This window comes from Myotis lucifugus, unplaced genomic scaffold, assembly GCF_000147115.1.
Source record: "Myotis lucifugus unplaced genomic scaffold, Myoluc2.0 scaffold_143, whole genome shotgun sequence".
NCBI classification, from domain to species: domain Eukaryota; kingdom Metazoa; phylum Chordata; class Mammalia; order Chiroptera; family Vespertilionidae; genus Myotis; species Myotis lucifugus.
In genome coordinates this window covers 70588-90954 of record NW_005871191.1, presented here as the reverse complement: position 1 = coordinate 90954, position 20367 = coordinate 70588, and positions in this window count along the sequence as shown.

Below are 20367 nucleotides of genomic sequence, written 5' to 3'. Positions count from 1 at the left end.
CACTATAGTTAACAGGCAAAATTGCCTGAAAAGGACCATTTGCAAATTTTTTTTTATAGTGTAATATAATGCTATAAAATTTTTTTCCCAAATGTTCAACCATTGTTTTACAATAAAACACCCCAAACTTAGAAGACTTAGAACTGGGCCTATATAACCATTTGCTTTCTATTATTAAGTAACTAGAGGCCCGGTGCACAAAAATTTGTGCACTCGGGCGGGTCCCTCAGCCCGGCCTATGCCCTCTTGCAGTCTGGGACCCCTTGGAGGATGTCCACCTGCTGGCTTAGGCCCGCTCCCTGGGGCATTGGGTCCAAGCTGGCATTCAGACATCCCTCTGGTAGCCTGGCAGCCCTCGGGGGATGTCCACTTACCAGCAGGGAGCAGACCTAAGCTGCAGTTGGAAATCCTTAGTGCTGCTGAGGAGGCAGGAGAGGCTCCCGCCACCACCACTGTGCTGGCAGTCATCAGCCTGGCTTGTGGCTGAGCAGAGCTCCCCCTGTGGGAGCACACTGACCACCAGGGGACAGCTCCTGCATTGAGCATCTGCTCCCTGGTGGTCAGTGTGTGTCATAGTGACCAGTCATTCCCAGTTGTTCTGCTGTTAGGGTCAATTTGCATATTACCCTTTTATTATATAGGATAGAAGGCTGGTGCATGGGTGGGGGCCGGCTGGTTTGCCCTGAATGGTGTCCCGGATCAGGGTTGGGGTCCCGCTGGGGTGCCTGGCCAGCCCGGGTGAGGGGCTGATGGGTGTTTGCAGCTGGTCACACCCCCTTCAGGGTGGGGGTCCCCACTGGGGTGCCTGGCCAGCCTGGGTGAGGGGCTGATGGCTGTTTTCAGGCTGGCCAAGGCCCCCGGCGACAGAAGCTCCCAGCCTCTCCTTTTTTCTTTTCTTTTTTTTTTTTATTCTGGGATTTATTTACCTTCTATAATTGAAACTTTGTAGCCTTGAGTGGAGCTCAGAGCCGGCCAGGGCAGGTGGGAAGCTTGGCTTCTTCCATCGCCAGGGGCAACCCAAGCCTCCTGCTCGCTCCAGCTCCATGGCTGCCGGCCACCATCTTGGTTGGGTTAATTTGCATATAGTCGCTCTGATTGGCTGGTGGGCTTGGCTTAAGGTGTAGCAAACATATGGTCAATTTGCATGTTTGTCTTTTATTAGTGTAGATTACAAAGATGTTCTGTTTCTTCTGGTATAAAGTTTACAAGGACTAAAAATATATTTCCTGACTGAATTTGGCACATAGATTCAAGTATATATTTGTTAAATGTACAGAAAGGAAAACATGTAGTTTTATTCTACTACTTGTAGAAATTATATGATGGGAGGAAGAAGAACATTAGAAAGGGTGGGGCAAAAGTAAGTTTATAGTTGTTCATATGAAAATAATACAGACAGTCCTCGGGTTATGTAGGACTCCACGTATGTCATTTTGTGGTTACGTCACTATCTCCCATTTATTTATAAAAAAAAGTTCTGTCATTTCGACATATGTTCATATGTGCTTTATGTTTTTTATTATTTATTTACCACAAGTAAAGGTCAGGAATTTTTATCTTTCTTTTATTTTATTTTTTTACTGTTTCACTTCATTACTGCTGTGTATGTGCTCCATGTGAGTGATGTAGGTGCTTATGTAGGTGGGTTCCGACTTACGGTGAAAATCGCGTTACGTTGCACTGTAGGAACGGATATCCGACATAACCTGAGGACCTACTGTACAGTAATTAAAAATATAAGAATAAACCATGTGTTTTGTGTACTCACAACTGTAATCCTACCTTTGCCCCACCCAGTAGGATATAAAGTTGATTTGTTGAAAGTTTTTCAATTATTCAGTGAGACTTCCCTAGATTTTTTAGATTTACTTTATTTTCTTTTTTTCTTTATTGATTAAGGTATTACATATGTGTCCTTATCCCTCCATTGCCTACCCACCCCCCTCCCCCCGCCACTAATGCCCTCACCCCCCTGGTGTCTGTGTCCATTGGTTAGGCTTTTATGCATGCATACCAGTCCTTTGTTAATCTCTCCCCCTTATCCCCACCCTCCCCTACCTTTCCTCTGAGGTTTGACAGTCTGATCGATGCTTCTCTGTCTCTGAATCTGTTTTTGTTCATCAGTTTATGTTGTTCATTATAGTTAATAAATGAGTGAGATTATGTGATATTTTTATTTCTCTGACTAGCTTATTTCACTTAGCATAATGCTCTCCAGTTCCATCCATGCTTTGCAAATGGTAAGAATTCCTTCTTTTGTACAGCAGCATAGTATTTCATTGTGTAGATGTACCATTGTTTTTTAATTCATTCATTTGCTGATGGGCACTTAGGCTGTTTCCAAATCTTAGCTGTGGTAAATTGTGCCACTATGAACATAGGGGTGCATATAACCTTTCTGATTGGTGTTTTTAGTTTCTTGGGATATATTCCTAGAAGTGGGCTCACTGGGTGAAATGGGAGTTCCATTTTTAGTTTTTTCAGGAAACTCCATACTGTTCTCCACAGTGGCTGCACCAGTCTGCATTCCCACCAGCAGTGCAGGAGGGTTACTTTTTCTTTGCATCCTTACCAGCACTTGTCATTTGTTGATTTATTGATGATAGCCATTCGGACAGGTATTAGATGGTGCCGCATTGTCATTTTGATTTGCATCTCTCAGATGATTAGTGACTTTGAGCATGTTTTCATATGTCTCTTGGCCTTCCTTATGTCTTCTTTCGAAAAGTATCGATTTATGTCCTTTGCCCATTTTTTATTGGGTTGTTTATCTTCCTTTTGTTAAGTTGTATGAGTTCCCTGTAAATGTTGGAGATTAAACCCTTATCAGAGATAACATTGGCAAATATGTTCCCCCATGCAGTGGGCTTTCTTGTTGTTTTATTGATGGTTTCTTTTGCTGTGCAAAGCTTTCTATTTTGATGTAGTCCCTTTTGTTTATTTTCTCTTTAGTTTCCATTGCTCTAGGAGCTGTATCGGTGAAGAAATTGCTTTGGCATATGTCTGAGATTTTGCTTCCTATGGATTCCTCTAGTATTTTTATGGTTTTCCATCTCCTAACTGAGCAGACATAGAAAATTAATAATCATTACATTCTTAGATTTTCAAAAAAAATCATGGCAAAACCAATTTTTATGAAATTATCTGCCTGGAAGAAATAAACTCACAAAGCAATGTAAGGCCACAGTCTTGCATATAAACCTTGAAAGGCAATTCACATACTGGACTTATATTTGAAAGTCTTATTATTAGACTCCTTTGACAAATAAAAAACAGTAATTGAGGATCACAGAAAACCATTTTTTTCAGTAAATGTGTATTTAATTAGCTTTTCTATGTCAAACCATCTTTTGGGAACTATGAGAAATAGATAAATGAGTCAACACAAAGTCTTCCGTAAAGTATTTCTTCTGAAGTAGGAGAAAAGTATGAGCCTACTTTCTAAAGCTTATATACGGGGGAGACAAAAGTAGTTTTACAGTTGTGAATTTATCCTTGTATTATTTATTAATTATCATAATACTTTCCATATGAACAACTTTAAACTACTTTTGCCCCACCCTGTATGTATAAGACATTGGTAGAAATATGGTAAAAATGCCATGAAATGTGGTTATTTATACCCCATAGGATTAGAGGAGGATAAATCACCATCTAACTGACTTTACAGTGGGTGGGTGTGGATAAAGGATGGCTTCATCCTGGAAATGGCATTGCTCTGGAACCTTGAAGGATGAGTATGGGTTGAGAAAAATTATGAGAAGAATAAGGTTTTAGCATGAGGATTTCAAGTGGGAGAAACAGCAGCAGCAAAGGCAGAGAGGCCTCTGAGGAAGAAAAACATTGCAGGATCAGAAGAGTTTGTAGAGTCCTAGAAACAAGATTGAAAAATGCTAAGAGCATGTCACGAAGCTCCCTGACTGGTAGAACAATAAAATGGACTTGATTCTAAGGCAACTTGAAGAAGTAATTGTAAGTTTTTAGCAGGGACATAAGATATAAGTGCTGTTTAATCCATCATTACCTACTTTGCCCCACACATCTGTCTTCTCTTGATGGTGTCTTCTTAAGCAAATCATTTTGTGTTCCTGTCAAATCAAAATGTTATGTAATAAGACCACAATGGGCAGGATTCAAAGAAGGTACAGGCTGCTGTTTCATTCTATTGCTTTCTCTAAGTCTTATTGTCATCAGGAATGTTATTGCTGAAGGCTTCTCTGAACATACAGTCTGGATATCAGCGGGACTAATCTGCTTAATTCTGTACTTGTACTGTCACATGTGGCCAGGAAACAAACTTCTTAGGAAGCAATTGTTAAAGTGTACTCCACCCTCCCATTTAGCACAGCATTGTGTGGTTTTTCTGTTTGTTTTTTTTTCAGAGCTTGTATGTGTCTTTAATATGGTATGGATAGCAGCTAAAACCAAGAAAGTGCTCAATATATTAATATAAATATATAAAATATAAATAAATGTTAAACATATAAAATATATGTTTCTTGGCTTTACAGAAGAAAGAAGACAACTGCTCAGGGCACTAAATAAGCATTTCTCTGGAAGTCATTTAAAAATTTTAACTTCATTCCCTTAATTACTTATTCAATAGTAAGCATTTATTAAGCTTGTGTGGCAGGAACTATACTGATCTCTGAAGAAATAGATACTCTACACTTAATATTCTCTCAAGGAAACCATAGTTTCCCTTAATAATATCTCCCCGGGATACTTCTCTCTCCTCTGCTCCTTACTCTTCGCAGATAAACCCATTGCCAACATGACTTGGCTATTTCACTTCACCCATTAATACCTTACATAATTGGGTTCTAAAAAGGAAATAACTGCAAAGAGAATTTCTATCTCTATTTTTGTCTCCACTTAGGCAATGAGAAGCAGACTTGGCAATTTCAATTTCAATTAAGTTAGAGATTCAAGACACAAAGCGGTTCTGACAGAACTCTCTGGGTACCTGTGATAGAAAACAATATAGGGAAGCTCACAATTGCCTAAGCTGAGGGTCATATTTCAGAATTCATTTAAAATATTTTATTATTATTTTATGTAATTATATTTGGCATACAATATATAATTATAGGTGTATAACATAAGGTGTATTACATAGTGATTCAACATTTATATACTTTACAATGTGATCACTACACTAAGTCCAGTAATGTCACCATGCAAAGTATCACACTATTATTGACTATACTAGAGGCCCAGTACACAACATTCATGCACTGGCGGGGGAGGGGGGGGGAGGACGGGGGGCGGTCCCTCAGCCTGGCCTGTGCCCTCTCGCAGTCCAGGATCTCTTTAGGGATGTCCGCCTGCTGGAGCAGGCCCTAGCCAGCAGGCGGACATCCCCCAGGGGTCCTTAGCGCTGCACTTGCCAGCCATGAGCCCAGCTTCTGGCTGAGCTGAGTAGCGCTCCTGCATTGAGCGTCTGCCCCCTGGTCATCAGTGTGCATCATAGCAACTGGTCATTCCACTGTTCAGTCAATTTGCATATTAGGATTTTATTATATAGGATTCAACTTCACCTTTTCACCTATTAAAGAAGTAAGAATCCTCCTGGTGATGTAAAGAACAGAGTCCTTACCTCTTTTGGAAGCAAAAGTTAACATGGAGCCTGATAAATTAATTACTTAGGAGGACAGGAGGCAGGTGTTGAGCTGTGGGAGGGCAAATGCAGCAGAAACCTCCACAAGGAAATACAAAGCCAGGAAAAATAAACCAAAATTGGAATTGTAAAAAGATAGTTATGAAGGGAGTTTAAAGATATGTATATAATGAATATAAAATCAATGCTTATCATTTTCTCACTAATATTTGAAGATGTTTGAAACCAAAAATAGTAAGAAAACAAACCCAACAATCAGGTTAGCCTTCCATAATGAGGCTATTTAACATTCATTCCTAATCTCTCTACAATGGAGACGTCAGTATACAAATATTTCATTTTATCAGACTATAGGAAGATTTGATTTTCAAGAAAGTCTTTGGTCAAATCTCTCTTTCCGCACTCCCACTTCCAAAACATACACTATGCCTGTTTACACACACATACACAACTTTTCCTAATCTTTGCATTCGTCTTTCCTGTAAAGCAGATGGTGTATGAAATTCCTAGGTCCCTCATAAAGCTGTTCCTCTAGCAACCTTCCCTAAAACACTTATTTTAAAACAAGTAAAGATGTTCCTTGAATCCCCTGCTAGTCAATCTGTCAGCCCAGCCTAAACTGTTTCTAGTTAACATTAATAAACTTTATGGGAGGATGATGTAATCATAAGTGCAAAGGTTAGGGGACAATCATGTTAGAAATGGTGCAAAACTCCTTTTCTTTGGGAGAGGAAATTAATTTTTAAAGTGGTTCAAATTCTTAACTCATTTCTAGCTCCACCTCACACATCTGTGCCTCCTGCTGGGTTATAGGTAAGGGGGATGGTTGGAGATAATCAGACATCCCCAGAAAGAAGAGGTTCTAGAAAACTGAAGATGGTACCTCTGCCAGGGAGTGTCAAGTAGATTCTTTCCCCTGTTCCTCCTGATCAAGAATTGAATTAATGTTCATGTTTTAAAAGTATTTATTCTAATCCCTCTGATTTAAAATGGTTTAAAAAAGATAATATCCTCATTGGTTATAATTATCATATCTAACATTTATTGGGCATTAATTTTCTGCTATGAACTACTCCTTAAATACATAATCAAATTTAATCCTCCCTTATGAGGATTGGGTTGTACTAGAAGCCAATGAGTTGTTGAGTTGTATTAGAATTTTATTCATTGCAAATGAATAAAACTACAAAAACACCCCCAGGAAAGTTATTTATTGCTCTGGATTTCAGTGCCCTCTGCTATAAAATATCTGTAAAACGAGCCTTTGTGGAGATAGTCTCTGAGGTTTGTTCTAGATCTTCAGTTGCAGATAAATTCACAAGGAGTTCATTTTTCATAACCAAGTACTTCTTCAGTGCCTACATACTGAGCTCTTACTGATAGTTCAGTATTTTCCTTCTGAAAAGACCATTATCCTTCATTAAAGAAGGCTGCACATTCTCTGCTACACTTCCTACTGAGAGTGGAGTCCTTTCCACAGAAAACTCAAGAGAGACTCTGAGTCACAACCACCAGACTGAGCCTAGTCAATGTATAGAATACCATGAGAGATCATCAACTATAGATTTGAGCCTCTAGTTTCATAGTGGTTTGTTATGCAGCCATATAAATATGGAACACCTGCCCACAGGTGAAATAAAAGACCATTTCATAGAGTAGCCTATGTCAGGTTCTGAAAATTTTGAATCTCTGCTTCTTTCTCTTTCCGATCTGCCTTTATTTGGATCCTTCATCTAGGTCTGAGTTGATCTCAAAAATTTTTGAAACTCAAGAAACTATATTCTTTTGCCAGGTGTCTGTTCAGTAATAATGTTCCATCTTTCAGGAGGAACTTATGAGGTTTGAATAAGGCAGCATTGATAAGAGGAAAAGAGACTGTACTGAAAAACATGTTGAGTTGACTCCTAATCCTATATTAGCTACTGGGGTTTGGCTTTCTCTCTCGGTATCAGGTGACTTCTCTTTCAAATAAGGTGTTGGTTTATGTGATCTTGAGAATTCTTTGTCGCTCTGGGCCTCAGTTTATTTTATAATATTAGAATAATAATATTCTACCTACTTTATAGAACTTCTATGAAGATTAAATGAAGTATAATGGAGAGCAGCCCCCGCCCCCCAGCATCTGGAATAAATGGTCCAGTGTCACTATCATATATGATTCAAGGTCTCTACAGCTGCAGCACAAGCAGAGAACTCCAGTGTAATGTGCTAAACGTTAACATTGCTTATCTAAGAACCCATTCTTCTGGATAAATGGAGGCTATCCATATTTTCCATATTGAAGTTTAAGATGGAAAGACGAAAAAAACGTTTCTGCGTCTGCCTTTGCATTCCTCTCAAAGAGCCCAACTTTACCCCTCCATAAGTTCCTGTGTTTACAGACCAATTTTTAGAAAATCAATGCTTGTGTCTGGATATTTACCAGCCTCAAAATTTGAAAAAGAGGTAATGACCAGCGGCTCTGGAGATTTGCTGGGACCTAGTTATAGTCACTAAAAAAGGTCGCCCCCCTGCCTGTCCCAGCAAACCCTGCGCTACTCCCACCCACACTGCGGCACTAGAGGCAGGGGATGCGGGGTTATTCCGCAAGTAGCCACTAAGGGGAGCCGGACGCTGGCCCGCCCTCCTACGTTGCCGTGACAACGCTGGGCAGGCAGCCTTGCCCGTGATGCGCTCCCTAAAGCAAGTGTGGGATTGCAGCGCGCTCGCGCGGGCTCCCGTATTTCGTGCAGCCAAGGAGTCGCTCTCAAAGTCTGGCTACTGTTCCCCAGCCTCCCTCTCGGACTGCTTCCTAACCCGGCGGGGACGCACAGAGTGAAAATGGTCCACCATTCAGGCTCCATTCAATCCTTTAAACAGCAAAAAGGTCAGTTGGAATTGTTCTCCCTCCCTGTGATTGTCACGTCCCCTCTGTGTGCCCTTGCAGTGTGTAGGAGCATCCTTTGCAGGCTAATGCAACGCAGAGGTGGAGAACTCTGTGAAGTTTTTTTTTTCTTCTTTAAATTTTTCTTTGTTTTAATGCCTCTTCACTCTGCATTCCAGATGAGTCTGAATTCAGAGCCTCCGCACGGTCTGTGGGAGAAATGGGAATTCGTCATCTCGGGGACCTGATTTAATGTGAATTTCTGCTAAGACTGATTCAATACATTGCATTAGTGGGGTTGTTCTACCAGCACTCTGAGATTTGAAGACGGAGGAATGGGACCATGTTTGCCCATCTGTGACTCAAATGTCTCATAAGTTTCATGCAAGCAGATGTCTTAATTGAGAAGCTTTGACAGAATACATTAATTTTTAGAGAGTTCAAGAAGTTGGCCTGTTTAAGGGGCTCAGAAACTTCCTTGGAAAACTTTATTTTGTCCTTGTCCTCTGCTTGATTCTGGGTATCAGGATTTTGTAATGGTTGGTAGGTTCTGTGCCTAGGAGCTTTATATTTTCTCTCTTAGCTTCTAGTTCATGTTTCTCCATGGATGCAGTCATAACAGTCTATATGTTCATAGTCAAATCAGTAATTTTTCCAAGTTATCCCCTCACTCTTTGTTTCTTGTGTTGTTTAAAAGGAATTTATGGGGTGCATTTATATTGAGGCATATTCCCAGTTTTCTGGAGTTTGCCTGAAAACATTTATTGAACAGGAACATTGACTTTTTATTGTATTAATAATGGCGATAATGCCATAGTTGACTGTATGCTATCTGAGCTATGTGACTTTTGGAATGATAAATTCGCTTATTCAAATGAAGTAAATATTTACTTAAATATCCCTACTTTCCCTCAGATGCCATATATATATTTTATATATGATAACATGATTATTAGACTTAATGTGGTGATCAAATCCTAATGTATATAAATCACTATACCCTATACCTGAAACATATAATATTATATACCAACTATACTTAAATACATACATACATACATACATACATACATACATATGTCAACAGTTGTTCCTACATAGATATTTTCCTTTTTTTAGAAAGCGGACACCCCAGGGGTAATTTAGAAGGAATTTTTGTGTTGGGCAGAACATTCGACTAAGTGAGCTTTGAATTCCACATTTTATACTCTGTTCCAGACACCTAGGTTCTTTAAAAAATATATGATGAAGTTGATAGTCGGTGAGAGTGGGGTGAGAGACTGCCCAAGTAGACAAAAATTTCAGCTAATATATAATTCCACTTCAAATCTAAATGTTCCAAAGAAAATTACATTGCTTCAAGAGGTTGTGTTTTCTTTCATTATTATCTTAAACAGAGAGAAACTTTCAAAATGAAGACAAAGATTATAGGAACTTTGCACCAGCTTCATACAATCAATGTCTTCCTTTAGTACATAACTGTGGGTGATTCATTTCTGGGACCTGGAACCTTGGAATGGTCTCCACAAAATTTACTATGTATTGATATACATTGTGTTTTTAAAAGCAAACAATTGCCAACTTTAGAACCAACGGTCATTGCTCAGTGTGAGTGATAACAAATTCTGCTCGTCCTGGCATTCATATTGTTTCCTTTATGATCGTTATGAACTATTTATTTTCAAGTCTGTCTTTACTTTTTGGCACAAAAGGCAAGATTAGCAGAAAGATAATATGGAGAGGAGGGATAGGAACCACATACCATTAAAGTGGTTCTGCTTAATTCCTTGTTAACTCTGGATGGGCATTGGAAAAAGACACACCTAAGGATTAGACCAAACTGAAGATTAACTATTTTAATTTTTCAAAGAGAAAGAAACAAAATGATATTTTTCCTAAATGCTTTCTAACCCAAGAGGCATGAGACAAAACACTTGTGCTTTTCACCATAACATTAACCTGAAATCCACACAGTAAAGGTGAAGACAATTCCGTGTTGGATCTCTAGAATCCTACATTCTACGTTTGCTTTTATAACTAGCTTAAAAGTGTTTAACTGCTTTGGACTTTGGCTCATATATAATATGGAAAGATTTAACTACTGACCAACCCTTTGGCCTTTTCTATCTCTCCTCCTCTGTTCTATGGGGAAGAGCAGGTGGCAGTGTGACAGTGGAGATGATTTCTTCCTGGGTCAGATAAAGAGAAAAGCACTGCTTTTAGTTCACTTTTAGGAAATAATTTAATGGAGTAATCCAGTTCGTGGAGATTATTTTGGCTTTAGTCAACTGGAGTCAATGCATTTTTTAAAATCTTCACCTGAAGATGTTTTTTTATTGATTTTAGAGAGAGGAAGGGAGAGAGAGAATGACAACAATATGAGAGAGAAACATTGATCAGTTGCCTCCTATATGCACCTTGACCTGGTAATGAACCAGCACCTAGGTATGTGCCCTGACTGGGAATTGAACCTGCAACCTTTTGGTGCATGGGACTACACTCCAACCACCTCAGCCATCCAGCCAGGGCTTGATTAATTTTTGTTATTTTGATGTTAAATTTATAACACCTAGAAATAGCTTGAGATCCAATAAACACCCTTATTATAAGACTTGAAAAATTTTCACCCTCACTTGAAAAACAGACCGTACTGTATTTAATCTCACTGAAGGCATGGAGATTTTTGTATATATGTGTAATCCAACCCTGATCCAAACTCCCTCACTAGTATTACTCAATCTTTTTAACACATCAGTATAGATGTCAGTATAGTTATCTGTAAAACTAAACACTGTATATAAAACCAAATTTGTCCAATAATTTAATCCATGATCCTCATTTTCAGTCCTGGATTTTAATACTTCATATCCTGTTTGCAAATTGCATCCCTTAATATCTCTAAGCCTCGATTACCACTTCTGTGAAATGAAGATAATATTTATGTTGCTGATTTGTAATATACTTAGCAGTTTTTCTGGTACACAGTAGAGGCTCAAAAATTAGTTAATAATAATAATCATTGTTCTTTTTAAAATACATATTTTTATTGATTTCAGAGAGGAAGGGAGAGGGAGAGAGAGATAGAAAAATCAATGATGAGAGAAAGTCTTGATTGGCTGCCTCCTACACTTGAACCTGCAACCCAGGTATGTGCCCTGACCAGGAATCGAACCCTGACCTCATGAGCCACGCAGGCCAGGCAATAGTTTCCTGCCCCCCCTCCCTCCTCGTCCTCCTCCTCCTCCTCCTTCTCCTCCTCCTCCTCCTTTTCCTCCTCTCCCTCTTTTTCATCCTCCTTCTCCTCAGGAGTGAAGTAAATCCTTAGTAGTTTCCTTGTAATTTTCTGCCTTTCATTTACTTTTTTCCTCCATTTAATTTCTTTGGGGTTTATCTTAAGGAAAACAGTAGATTACAGACCACCAAAATATAGTCACAATACTCTTGAGTTTCAATCACAAAGTACTCAAATTATATGCCCATTCCTCAGGAAAACTTCCAAAATTCCCATAAATTTAGATATTCAGTTAATTGTATAATTTTAAACTTTCATTGCAAATAAATGGTATGTAGTCACTCTCCACACAACCCAATCTGCCAAGCTCTTGTGTGTGCCAGGCATTGTGCTTTGTGATGGCATTATCAAGAACATGTCATTCCCGAACCTATTGCTACCAAAACCTCCTTCTTCAGAGAACTTTGTAAACAGGAAGTCTGAGAGCTTTGCTAGACACAACCTTTATGAGAATTGTGGGCAACTCTACATTTTTCTAGAAAGATGTTGACATTTTGTGTCTTGGCAATGCCAGTTATGTTTTCCGAAGAGGACATCTACACACAGAGAGGGGCAAAAGTAGATTTATAGTTGTTCATATGAAAAATAATACAATAACTAATAAGAAATAATAATACAAGAATAAACTCTGTGTATCACAGCCTACTTTTGCCCTACCCTGTATATTTTTGAATTTTTATTACACTTTAATTAAATTCTAGATTGTTTTAATAAGAGGCTTAATAAGCCAGGAAGTAAAAAGTGATAATCTTTGGTGGATGGGTGGGCGGGGGGAGGCAGTAGAGTGGTTTATGCTTAGAGACAACTGGGAGTGTGTGTTTGCCTCTGCCTCAGCACATATGGGAGGAACACATTAGCTGGCAAATCAGCAGTGATTCTGGTGAAAGTCCAACTGTGCTTCCCAGCCTGGCTTGCTCTGTTTCACTTGGTTTATGATGGATTCGTGTGTCACACAAGAGTGAGCGAGAAAAGGACAATACCGGTTTTGGCTTCTGGTAGCTGTTATTTACCAGCATATCTAGCTTGAGTTTCAGTGAAACCATAGGTCACATCAAACACAGTCTGTCCCTAAAGGTCAGGGCTTAATGAAATCAGCTGAAGCTGCCAGGTGCTTCATCATTATCCTGAAGGACATTTATTTGAGCATGAAAAGGGTGCTTTTAATGATTCCACAGAATCAAACAATTCCTACTCAAATAAGTTGTTTGATAATAATAATCTTTACACTTACATGGGATGTATAGACCATAAAGCATGTTCTTTTTAATATATATATATATATATTTTATTGATTTCAGAAAGGGAGAGACAGATAGAAACATCAATGATGAGAATCATAGATCAGCTGCCCCATACTGGAGATCAAGCCTGAAACCTGGGCATGCACCCGAACTGGGAATCGAACTGTGACCTCCTGGTTCATAGGTCAGTGTTCAACCTCTGAGCTACACCAGCTGGGCAAAGCATTTTCATTCTCCTTTTCTCAAAATAAATCGTTTACTGTTGCAGGTGCACACCTGTAAAGCTCCTTAGCAACCATCCTCCTCTGTGCCCAGTTCCTACTTCATAGTACCCAGAAGACAGTGTTGGGAGAAATGCCTCGTTTCAGAGGCCCTGGTATCTGCTTTTACAGCCTCCTTTGCTCCTCATTGATATCTTCAGGATGTAGAACCTTCATATACTTTTACCCTGGTGAAACCAGAAAACAAATCTGAAGCCATTACAGAAATTCATTCAGGCACGTATTAACTCTCCCTGGAATTTTGGCAGTTTGTTCCATTTATGACTAATGAAGAGAAAGCTTTGTTTCTTGTTATAATATTTTTGGACGTAAAGGCAAAAAAAAAGTTGTGTAGATATTTTAGGATCAGAAATTATATTTTTCTTAGCTTTTAATCAATATTAACCTGGATCATTAGAAAGGATCGAGTGTCTAATTTAGAGCCACTCAGGTCTTCTGCCCAGTCCGTAATTTCGACCCTTTCCTTTCTTTCCTTCCATAGGAGATTCTCCAGGTATTTATAAGCCTAATTCCCCTCTGATAATCTCTCAGAAAGGGCAAGCCACACTATGGAAAGATTGTAGAGATATTTAAATCCCCAAAGAAACTACATATATCTGGGGCATATCTTCAAAGCTCCTGCATATCTCAAAATACTATGTTGTTATTTTTTTAAGTAAGAACATTGATATTTAAAAGTATGACTTTGAGTTAGCAAAAATTGTATTCATTATTTGATAGATATATATACCCTTTACTTAGGAATGAAGATAAATGGTCAAATGGAAAAGAAACTTGATCCCAAGTATTTATAATGTAAAAATGTGAGTGTTTTAAAGCCATCTAGAATTTCAGTTATATAGAACATCACATTTCTTGAGGATTCTAGGGAGCTGAAATTTTCATTGAATATAGAATTTAAAATTATACTCTTTACATGGATGTTAGTGAAAAAAAATCTGAGGCGACATGATTATATAAATCAAGTTACCAAAACAAGCCCAAACTTAAAAACACACACACACACAAATCAACTTTTTTTCTGTTTATTATTTTAGCATTTTATAATTGTGCAAATGTTTAGAAACTATTAATGTAAAATTTGTGGATAAGTGACAAATACTTGTACCCTGATGCAAAGCACACTGACTCAAAGTTCCCTGTGAATGAATCCTGTAGCTTTGAGCATTTACCTTTTCTGAGCCATAGGTTTCTATCCTTTTGGAATTATAATCCCTACCTCTCAGGATTGTAGTGAAGAAATAATAATCGTCACAGCAACAAAAACAGCAGTAGCAGTTAATATTGTGTGAATACTGCTTACTACCAACTGTCCCAACAGCTTGAAAGAACACTGCAGGATTTCTTATGCACTAAAGCTTTAGTAGTTAGTTAGATATATTATTTTCCCCATGGAGTTTGAACACAGCATTTCCTAACTCCAATGTCCACCTTTTTACCTGCTCTTCATTCCAACAGGAAGCCTAATTGCTGCAGGTCTTTTGGAGGAAAACAAAATTTAAGCAGCTGGAAGGTATCTCACTCCCAGCTGACTCCCACCACGGATGTCTTTAGCTTCATCCATTGCTCTACCTCTTCTCTGCAAAAATATCAGAGTTCAAAGCGGAGTTCTATAATTTTCAAGCTTGATCATGGGTAACTCAGTATCCCTTCTGAAGCCTTAGTAAAGTAAAAACTTCAGAAGGGATAACCCCCACCTTCTCTTCTGATGTTACAGTTCATCAGAGGTTACAGAGGTGTGAAGTCATATTCCAAACCTGGCAGTGCATTAGTACAACCAGCCCAGCTGTCCCTTCAGTTATTGCCATTCCTCCTGAATTGCACTGTATAACATTTTTCAAAGTGGCAATTACTTTATATTCTGTTTGGTTTCAACCCAACTGGCATGTAAGACGCCTTGCACCAGCTGCAGGATCCAAGTTCACCAAACATGAGTCACATATTCACATCCTCACTATAACCGAGATGCAGTTGGCTATGGAGAAGAGGACGTGCTTAGAGGTGAAATTGGGTGGATGTGAAAGTGCATTGCTGAAAGTTGCAAATGCACTGCATCAGTTGTGGTATAAAGTCAATCAGCTTCCTAAAAGGCAGTTCCCCAAAATAACTTCTAAAACGGGACAGACCATATTTTATGTCTGGCGTTGAAGCACTATTAACCGCACTTTTGAGGTAGGGTGTGGCCGCTCTGCAAACACACACACAAGGTCTGGTCTAAACACAGTTACCATCACTGACTGATATCTTGAGCAATTTGATTCATCTACCGTAGGCCATTTCCCTCAACTATGAAATTAAGGTTTCCCAAATTTGCAAGATCTAAAGAATCACCCGGAGTTCCTACTAAAATACAAAATGTTCAGTCCCTGCTGACAAAATCTCATCTCCAAGGGAGACTCTGCTTTCTTAACAAAAATGCATCCTACAGGATTCTACAATTGAGACCATTTGGAAAAACAACTTTATCAAATACCATAACCATATGTCAGATAATGAACTTAAGTGAGTAGAATATAATGAGTTGTAGATAGATGCTCTCTGTTATTAGTAGAAGCAAACTATATAGATGCCAGAGACATTAAGCTATGTACATGCAGGCAGTACTATGAAAATATAACTTCAGTGTGTTTCTCATATACCTATAACCCAACCCTTCCTTTTTAAGGTTTGATGAGGTTCCTAAAGAGGAGCTTTTGTCTTGCCTCATTTACACCAGACCTTGTGTGTATATCTGTGGGGTGGCCACACCCACCTCTAAGGAGTGAGGAAACTTGGAGGGAAGAGCCCTCAGACTTTGTGTTCAGTTGTTCTATCATGACCCTTGTAAATACTCCAAACACTGTAAAGTCTTTATCTTTGCTAAAGGTGTTTTAGTTCCTATTTTTTACTGTATAACTTTTTGCAAAACAAGGGGCTTTGGTGAGTAGTTTTTCATAACAAAATATCTCAGAATGTCTTTTTCAGATCAAATAACTGGTAACATTTTATAGCTCTCCTTGATTTATGTAAAGAGAAAGTGTATTTTAGGTTTGTATTACCTTATAATTCACTGTTATGATTTAAAGTCATTTCGAGAAAGGCAAGGTGTGTAATAAGAAGTGGTGATATAGAGTCACATAACATTAATTGTGTTTGAATCTTAAGACTATTACATAGTGAGTGATCCTGGCATGCTAAGCAATTTCAGTGGGTTTCAATTTCCTTATGTATGAGATCAGAATATTAAGTCCTATTATTAAATGCTTCTTCTTTGCCAGACACTGTTTAAACTCTTTTATTTATAGTAATCTACTAACTAATAGCACTTATTATTCTTCATAAAGAGAAATTTCTATTAATGTCATTTCATTTTTAATTTGTATTTATATATTTTTTCTAAAAGACAGAAAAGTCAGGCAAGTATTCAAGGTCACAACAAGGAGTAGTGGAGCTAAGATACCCACCTGTCAGGTAGAAATGTTATGAATTAGTAATTGTGTATGGTAAGTTCCTCCTACAGGATTGCTATATAATAGGTACAATACTTGATAACTAGTATTTTCATAAAACACCAATAATCTTTACTCCAACTCCAAATCAATGAGATTAAATAGTGTCCATTACTCATCACAGGCATTTTACCTGTATAATCCCTATTTGTCCACTTGGTTACACCAGCATTTCCCAATTTATTTTTCAAATAATTCTCCCAAAGTTTATCTGTTTGCAAAGATTCAACTTCTGTTTAGGTAAGTGAGTTTGATTTACTAGCATTGGCTAAAATTTAGGCCTATTCAAAAGACTTAAATGTCTGTAAAGTAGTGATTTTTACACATATAATGTACACTTGCCGCCAGTGTAAGTGTATGATTATATATGTACACTTACATGTAGACCTAACAAGGATTTGTTCATCTACTTGCCTAAAATAACCTTGAGTACAGACTAAACATATAAACGCAAGATTCAGAATAAGATGCTAAATATGGCATCTTGAGTGCAAGAGTCAAGCAGCTTGGGTTCAAATGATACTTCTGTAAGATTTGCTATGTACGTATGATTGACCTTTGCCATCGTTTTCTCTAAGTTTTTCATTTTTTTCCGTATAAACTGGGGCCAATAGGGTTGTTGGTTTTTTGTTTGTTTGTTTGTTTTTTGAGGATGGCTTTTTATAGTGTAGACTAAAAAAAAGACATTGACCCATCTACCTCCCCACCTTTTTGCTATTTCTTCTGATCTTAAAAATTTTTAAGACATTACAGGACGATCTATGCTTACAGTGTAAATGTTTCTACAAAACAGATCAGGAAAAGTCAAATTTAACACTTTTCTTACAGTTTGGTACTTAGGCTGATTTCTATTAAATCATGGCATTTCAATGAATTTTAATGTAACCAGTGTTTACGTTTAGAAAACAAAATTATCTAAAAAGAATCCCCATATATTACATCTTTCTCTTCATTGCACTGAAAATAGACAAAAATTGGGGGTAAAACAGTAAATTCTAATTTCCTCACTGATTTTAGCATACTGTCTTTGGTATAATGCCTCCATTGGGCCTCTGTATTTGAAAGATGATTCTCCCTTTCTCCAATGTTGCTCCAAGATGAGTGAGTTGGTGGTTCAGACCACATTGAACAGCTTGCAATTAGTTATAACTCTTACCAGATTTGAAGAAATCACCCACTCAGAAGCACTTATGCCCATTTAGACAACAGTACTGTAGAATTCAAATCATGGAGAACAGTTGCTTTGATTTATAAATCCCTGTTTTGCTAAACTAATTTTTCTATGCTCTAGAAACACTAAATCTATATATATAAAAGCCTAAGTGACCGTTACAACCAGTCGACCGAACGATTGGTCGACCAGTCACTATGATGTGCACTGACCACCAGGGGGTAGATGCTCAATGCAGGAGCTGCCCCCTGGTGGTCAGTGTGCTCCCACAGCCAACCTTCTATGGCCAGCCATCCTCCCGCAGTCCCTTCCTCCAGCTAGCCGCCCGGATCTGCCCTGATCAGGACTGGTCGAGACGGCCCCAATTGGCCCCAATTGCCAGCCAGGCCGAGGGACCCCCCACCCATGCACAAATTTGTGCACCGGGCCTCTAGTAATAATATAATTGAACAATTAATTATACACAAGGAAATTCTGTCTATATGTAATTTTCAAGACATAATTCTTATAATTTTCCTCCTATAATCTGAGACCTGCATGGTCCTTGAGTGCCCCATTGTCTTTGAGAATGGCATGAGTTGATATTAAAAAGTAAAAAAGGGATGGGGGGATTCTGTGCCTTTCTTTGTTTCAAACCTAGTCCTGAAAAAAAACCTTCCATAGCCACTGGAAATGTGACAATCAAGGCTTCCTTTGAAATTACCGAAAATTCCTTCCTTCCACTAAGATAAAAATCCTCAATATAAATGGTGCCCAACAGATACAAAGTTTAATATATTTCAATTTTATTTCTGCCTAAAGATTTTTGTCAGATTTAAATCTTTTTTTCAATTTCTTTAAATGAAAAGATGTTATCAAGTGTTTATTGAACACTTTTAAAAATACCCATCGTAAAGCCATGGAGGACTTGTAATGGATTTACTCTGTGCCACTCATCACTGTGTGTGTGGTGGGCACTAATCCCTCTAATTCTCTCTCTCAAAAAAAAAATCAAAGAAGGCTCTATTGGCTCTACTTCCCAAATAAGGAAATTGACTACAGTGTGACAAACAGTTTACCCCAGTAACATAAGATAAAGGTTTAGCAGAGCTGGAATTGAAAGCACAATATGACTGTAAAACTTGTTCTCTGTAACACGATAAAAGGTTTATCAAGGTGGCTGAAAATAGCTGATGATGATAGATCTGGGTCTACTGTGTGTCTATCAATGTGCTGTCCATTGTACACATGTTACATCACATAATTCTTATACTGACACTTTGAGACAAAAATCTTTTTTGCAAATAAAAGGCAACAGACTGAGACATAAGTTGCACCCTGACATATTGCTAATATGAGGCAACCCTGGGAATAAGTCTCATGGATGTGCACCAGGAGATACATTATGTGTAGGAAGAGTAGTTTGGCCTGGCTGGTGTGCCTCAGTGGTTGAGTATCCACCTATGAACCAGGAAGTCAGGGTTCAATCCCCGGTCAGGTCAGGGCACATATCTGGTTGCTGGCTCGATCCCCAGTAGGGGGCGTGCAGGAGGAAGCCAATCAGTGACTCTCTATCATTATTGGTGTTTCTATTTCTCTATACCTCTCCCTTCCTCTCTGAAATCAATAAAAGTATTTTTAAAAAGAAGAAAAAAGAATAGTTTGTTTCTGCCATATGTTAACCCTGAAAAAACTGGATCAGGAAAAAGTTTATTGATAAATAGTCATGATGGACACTCCAGGATATGATATTTGTATGTCATACAAAGTGGGAAAGTTATGGGCCCTTGTGAAATTTAGTCAGTTACCAGGTACAGCAGAAATACCAACAAAGAATCTTTCAGACTTTCTGTTACAGCTTATTTCTCACTTTTTACAGGATGATCACAATCTATGAAGATGTTCTTACCATCTCAGAAAGATTCTTTCCCAATCTCATGCTATTCTAAACCCCTTTCTCCTAGAATACTCAGTCTCCTTTACTCACATATCCTTCACCCCACGCTTTCAAATCTGGACTTGGCATTTGTTATGTTATTTCCTCTGGATACTAATACTGAGTGTGAAGGTTATGTGTACCGGGATGGGAAATGACAGGGCACCAGGAACCATGATGTGGCTTATCCTAAGTCCCAGGACTGTGTGTTTCTGAAAATTATTGAATACCTACTGTATCCCAGACACTATGCTAAACCTTGAAAAGACAACAGTTTATAAAACTTAATATCTGCTGAAGAAGCTCTGCTAAAATGTACATCCTTTTCTATCAGAACTCATAGTGCTTTAACATGGAGCTAACTAATTGCAGGCCAATGTTTTCTTTAGTTGGGGTAAGCTGCCCTTTTCTACTTAAATTCTTATAGATTTTATCATTATCAATAAAATCCAAATCTTCAACAATTATGTCTATTGAATCCCTTTCTGTTGATTTT